Source organism: Octopus bimaculoides, chromosome 8 (genome assembly GCF_046866305.1).
Source record: "Octopus bimaculoides isolate indiv1 chromosome 8, ASM4686630v1, whole genome shotgun sequence".
NCBI lineage: Eukaryota > Metazoa > Mollusca > Cephalopoda > Octopoda > Octopodidae > Octopus > Octopus bimaculoides.
The window spans coordinates 47,147,574-47,155,073 of record NC_142935.1 but is presented as its reverse complement, the minus strand read 5'-3'; positions in this window follow the sequence as shown (position 1 = coordinate 47,155,073).

Sequence of the window (7,500 nt, the reverse complement as noted above, 5' to 3'; positions counted from 1 at the left end):
ACAAATGCTAACCAAAATCTTATTTGATATTTGCAATAGCATTGCTTCACTTTATCAGCAATGCCTAAACAGAGCATACCTCAGTTTGAAAACAAGCATTCATAAAATGAATTCTCTCTGTACATTCTGTTAACTTTTGAAAATGAAGTGTATTTTAATGAATATTGATGTTATAATCATACAAGTTTTGTATAAAATTTTTGTGGTGGGGAGACACCCTGCATATATATGAATGTGTGCTTGTGTTTATGTATTCATACAAATATAAAATTGTATGTATGTATGTATATTTGTATGTATGCATATATGAATGTATGTATGTGTGTATGTATGTATATACACACACATATATATACACATATCTATAATTGTGAGTAGGTGTCTTTGTGATAGCCGGTTTCCTCCCGTTGACTGACTACCAATTTTGATTATCTTACATCAACATAACTATGTAACTTAGCAGTTCAGCAAACAGAGCCATAGAATATATAAGTGGCTTAAAAAATAAGCTCTAGATTCAATTTGTTTGACTAAAAACTCTCCAATGTGGAGCCCCAGCATGTCTGCAGTTTCATGATTGAAAGAATAAAACAACAAAATGTAAAATAGATATACACTTACATAGACACACACCTACACACACACCCACCTACACACACACACACCTACACACACAACAACCTACACACACACCTAACACAAACACACCTTCACACACACCTGCACACACTCCTACGCACATACCTACACACACACCTAATACACACACACACATATATATATGAATATGCATGGGCACGAAAAGTTGTTCAAACAGTAATATCTATCTTTTCCATTTATCTATTTCACACACACACACGCATTCACACACACACACACACACACACATACACACACACACACACACACATATGTGTGCACTTATATGAATGTGATTTTGGTTGGTCCATCTGTTTTACCTTAGGAACAGGAGAAAATTTATTTCTTGCACAGTTACTTCATAGCAACTGTAGAATCATATTTAATCTATTTCTCATTTATTTCATAGTTAATAAAAATCAGCAAGTTGCAATCATATATACGTATCTCAATCTAAACTTGACTTCCTCCATGTGATGCCTAATTTATGGCTATGAGAATCAAGATACATATAACTTTCCATATTAGGAAAGTAATGAATGTTACCACAGAATTGTTTTTTTAGTTACATACTTATATAAACATATTTTCACATCAACTTTTCTATGCTTGCCTGAACAAGAAGAAAGTTATTTTGAAGCAGATTTTCTTTATGCAAAAATCTAGCATATAGAAAATATAGATGGTCACCTTTAACCAATCTTCATCTATCCATTCTGAAGTTAGGTAATATTTCCCCAAGCCCAAATCCAGCAATCAATGAACATCCCAATGGGTGGGCATGTTTACGTGAAAAATTGAAAACGAATACTACCATTTGCATGAAATTGGGCTTTGATTTCAAATTGGTCCAAATAGCAAAACAAAGAAAGAATATCGACTCACTCACACACTCAAGCATGTCCACACACACACATATGTGTCGTTCGTATGTACATATATATATATATATATATATATATATATATATATATATGTGTGTATATAAAAGGCAGGATGTGTGTGTGTGTATGTGAATGTAATTTATGCATGTCCACAAATTAGCACACATGTTGCTCCAATTTTAGGAGGACATTCATCATGACCCTATCAGTATTTTCGTCAACTTATTTTTTCCAGAGCCACCAGCGAATAGCAGTAAAAATAAATTTTCATCCAAAGCTTTTAAGAATTTTCAAGTCGGAGGAATCACAATACTTTACAAACAGGAGTTAAGTCCCTTTCTAGCGACGAGTAAGTTTTTGTTAAGACTTTTGTTGTTTTTTTTTCCATCCTGGAAAAAAGTGTTTTGTTGATGTATGGGCAACACACACACACATATACGAACATGTATGCATGCAAAAAATATGTATACAATTGCTGTATGTATATGTGAATGTGTGTGTGTTACCCATTCATATATATATATATATATATATATATATACATATGTATATACATATACTTAAGACTTACTTGTGATCTGAACATAACCACTTCTGACACAGAGAATCGGAAGCCCTTTTGGGCATTCTATTTTCCTTGGTGGAAAGGTTCCCAACCCATTGGCAAAGAAAGGTTAGATGATGGGGTGGTGTTTTCAAAGGGCTGGCATGTGTAACCTGATCACCTCTGCTGATCAAACTCATGCGCTCCTGTCGCGACACAGATTCGTTAGTCAACACATGGTGACTACTTATAGACTTTAAGCTTATAAAATATTATTATTATTTACAGGAAGTGTTACCTGTCACCACTTCCCAATTCACTGCAGAAAATGCACACATGCTTGTTTCTTTACAAAAACAACACTATGAAATTATAGTTTTTAAGTCTAACAAGAAGAAGTGAGTGAATATATAGGTGTAATGGTTACCACACTTATTGTGAATATATAGAGGGATGTGTTCATGTCACATGCATACGGAAAACCCACTTTTTTCTGTTGAGGGCTTATATGCCCCATTATTAGACTATTTTCTTTAGTCAATACACGGTGATTACTTATAAGCTTCAAGCTTGTAAAATATTATCACTATTTACAGACAATCTGAAGCATGGATCTTTGGCAGAAAGAAGGAAGAGGAAAAAGTTTGGAGAGAAGGACAAGAATAGTCTTAGAAAAGAATGCAAGCATGTGTGCTATTACATGGCTGAATATATATATATATATAATTTAGAGAAGAACCACCATTATACAATTCAGACAATGAAAGTCCCCAACGACACCATCCAGAAAAAAATGCACTATAAAAATACTAATCCAATAATTCAATAAAGCATAAAAAGTAAATAGTAGTGAATTGATAAAGAATAAAATGTAAATAGCAATACGTTGACTACGCGTGTTTTGTGGCTATATTAAAACAGATAAAATCAATTCCATTCAAAAATAAATTAATCCAAATTTGATTCTATTTAAAAATATAGTCACTCATCAGGACTAGAATAAAAATAGAAATCAATGTACATAACATACCACATAATAATTCATTAAAAATAGAAATAAATATGTATATGAAAATACATGTTAATGCAATAAATAAATAAAAAATATAAAATTAAAAGCATAATTTATCTTATCGAATAATTACTGTGAACTAATAATAATGATTCATTAAGAAAAGAAATAAATATGGTAAAATACGTGTCATTACAATAAATAAATGAGAACATTTAACATTATTAATTAAAATTTGTCTTTCTTGCAAAATTGGTGCTTTTGTACCATCAGTCACAAATCGTGACAATAAAATTTTTACCTATATGGTATTATATTGCACCAAACTGTTTATATCAATTTTTAATATACAAATTAGCATTTTGCTAAATCAGCCATAAATTTTTATGGTAAAAATACATATATACTGACAGCTGGATTTAGTCAAATTATCAAGCATTTAAGTAGTCACTACTGATGAGCCTATGACTGATGGACAAAACTAGTCTTGACTAGTGATCCTAGAGATGCCCATGGGGTGGTTATCTTCCCTGTCAGTGTATATATATATATATTGCACGCTTCTTACAGCATTAAGAGATTTTAAATCTTCTTTTTTGCAATATAGGTACTTCAACACCCTCAGTCACAATTAGTGAGGATAAAAGTTTGTATATATATTTATATATATATATGCATACATATATATAAATATATATATATGTATATCTATCTATATATATATATATATCCGCAGAAAATATTTACTGCGTCGTCTTAATAGACGCAAGATGTGATCTATTTCTAGTGCATTAATTGTCCATGTTAGTGGTCGACGTTATTTTTTAAAATGTACCTTAATCCCCTGAGATTGCAGATAATATTTCTGAATCTCTTTGATTCTTTAGATGTGCTGGCCTTCTGATAATTAATCGATATTAATTAATATATGACTAATTACCAGATTTTATAATAATATTTTACCCATTACACATGTTCTCATACTGAATATATACGACGCAGTGAATATTTTCTGCGGATATATTCCTGGAATTAGTGCGCCAAAACGAAGACGTTTGAATTTTACCATTAAGCTGTAATTAGCAGAACCATATGCACGCGCACCCATGGCGGTGGGAAACTCTGTATACGATTCTGATGATTGCGGTTACATTGCAAATCAGGCTGATGAGGAATAGACAAATGGTAAGAATTTGTTAAATCCGAAACTAGTTCCTGTTTAATAATGCTTTTTTAGGTGATTTTAAATGTCTTGCCCGCTCACGTTTTTGGTATGCTGCTATATTTCATGTTGAGAACAATTTAGGTCTTAATAGACACAAGATGTGATCTATTTCTAGCGCATTAATTGTCCACGTTAGTGGTCGACGTTATTTTTTAAAATATATATATATATACACACACACACACATAAATACATACATACATGCATGCATACATACATACATATAAATAGATAAATATATATGGGTGTATGTATGTATGTATCTATATGCATGTATGTATATATGTATGTATCTATGTATTTATGTATGTGTGTATGTTTGTTCTCTTTCTCTTTCCAATTTAGTATAAATTTTGACTGGTCAACTATTAGGTAGCCAGGTTGGGAAGGAAAGCATCTTGTTTTAACCATGATCCTTTAAATCTTAAGTATGAATGCATGTGTGTACATTCACATATTTTCATTTGTTCATTATTACGTCAGTCAATTCCATGATAACATGACTGTGAATAAATATACTATTGAAGTGTTCCTTTAAAGATGATTGCCCTTCCAGTTGCTAAACCTTAGCAGTTTTTCAAGCAAGAGATACCTTATTCCACTCATTTTCGAAGGTTGAAAGCCAGAACACATCTTCTTGGAACATAAAACAACAACAATATCAGCACTTATATCTATGCAATTTTCAGAGAAATGCCTATCTAAACAAATACACAAACACATGCATGCATGGATGCATGTGCACATGCACACAAGCACACACTCACACACACACACACACACACACACACACATGTACATGCATATATGGATGTACATAATATATGTACATACATAATATATATATATATATATAAATATATATATATATATATATATATAGGTATATATATAATATATATATACATGCATAGATATATATATATAATACATATACACACATAGATATATATATATATATTATATATATGCATATATATATAATATATATACATATTTATATAATATATATACATACATACATACATATATATATATATATATATATATATATATATATATATATATATATATATATATATATATATATATATATATAATTATGTGTATTTCTTCTATCTTAATGAATAAAAATTCTTCTGATAGAATTAATGGGTTAATAGAAACCAATGTAGCAAAGAACACAAAATAACTGTGGTTTAGTTCTTGTTTTTAAGGCAGGAACTCCTTGAAATTTTGGGTATTTGTGTATATTTAAGAATTTAAGGAATGGAGAAAACGCATGTTATAATTGTATACTTTATTCCTATATATGTTTCAAAGGATTACAACCTGTGTGATCCATAGGGATCTTTGATATTAAAATTGTAACCTTCTCATCAGGGAAAGCGTGGGAATCATCTTAAACGTAAGACATTATGACTGATTATGAAAACAATAGATGGATAAGGTTATGACTTGATTCATTTGAGAAAAACCGTTAGAGAATTGGACGCTGCCGGATAGTGGGTTGGGCAACACATACATATAAATGTGTGAGAACGTACATGCATACATAAATACATATACTCAAACACACACATACATGCATATTGATACACACACATATATATATATATATATATATATATATATATACATATACATATATATATGTGTACTCGTATATATATATATACACACACACATATATATACACTCTTACGTCCACATTTATACATATGCACATATGTACCCACGCATATACAAATATACACATATGTGTGCATGTCCCCATATACACATATGTATCCATTTATATATACACATGTATAAATAGAAATAGACTCATACATGTATAGCTATGTGTATGTGTATGAGTCTATTTCTATTTATACATGTGTATATATAAATGGATACATATGTGTATATGGGGACATGCACACATGTGTATATTTGTATATGCGTGGGTACGTATGTGCATATGTATAAATGTGGACGTATGAGTGTATATATATGTGTGTGTGTATATATATATATATATATATATACGAGTACACATATATATATGTATATGTATATATGTATATATATATATATATATATATATATATATATATATATATATATATATATATATATATATATATATGTGTGTGTGTGTGTATCAATATGCATGTATGTGTGTGTTTGTGTATATGTATTTATGTATGCATGTACGTTCTCACACATTTATATGTATGTGTTGCCCAACCCACTATCCGACAGCGTCCAATTCTCTAACGGTTTTTTTCAAATAAATCAAGTCATAACCTTATCCATCTATTGTTTTCATAATCGGTCATAATGTCTTACATTTAAGATGATTCCCATGCTTTCCCCGATGAGAAGGTTACAATTTTAATATCAAAGATCCCTATGGATCACACAGGTTGTAATCATTTGAAACATATGTAGGAATAAAGTATGCAATTATAACATGCGTTTTCTCCATTCCTTAAATTCTTATATATATATATAAATATATATATATATATACATATATGTATACATATAAATACACATACATATATATACATACATATATATATATATATATATATATATATATATATATATATATATATATATATACATATATTTACATGCATGCATATATACGTATATATATATACATATATATATATATATATATATATATATATATATATATATATATATATATATATATATATATATATTATAGATAGATAGATAGATAGATACACACACACAGTATCTTACAGATATATATACACCCTTAAAAAATTTCAGTAAAATTGCCATTACTCTGATAATATTGAAGGAAATGAAATGAAATTTATACTGAATAAAATATATTATACATGCAAACATTATACAAATTTGGAATATGAACCAATAAACATTTTCAAAGACATGAACAAAAAATTAATTTCCAGGCATTACAAAAATATGTACACCCTAAAGGAAATTTACAATATTCAATATTTTATCCACCTTTTTTACTAAATTCAGATATTGTTGATAATTTCAATTCTAATAAATTATTTCTCTTGGCATTTTTGCACCGGTCATTGTTATTGCATCTGCAGGAATTCTGATTTGTGTACTGTGGTGAAAAACTTCTTCATTGTGATTAAAATGGCACCAAAAGGAAAAGAATTGTCTGAAGATTTGAAGAAAATTATTTTTAATT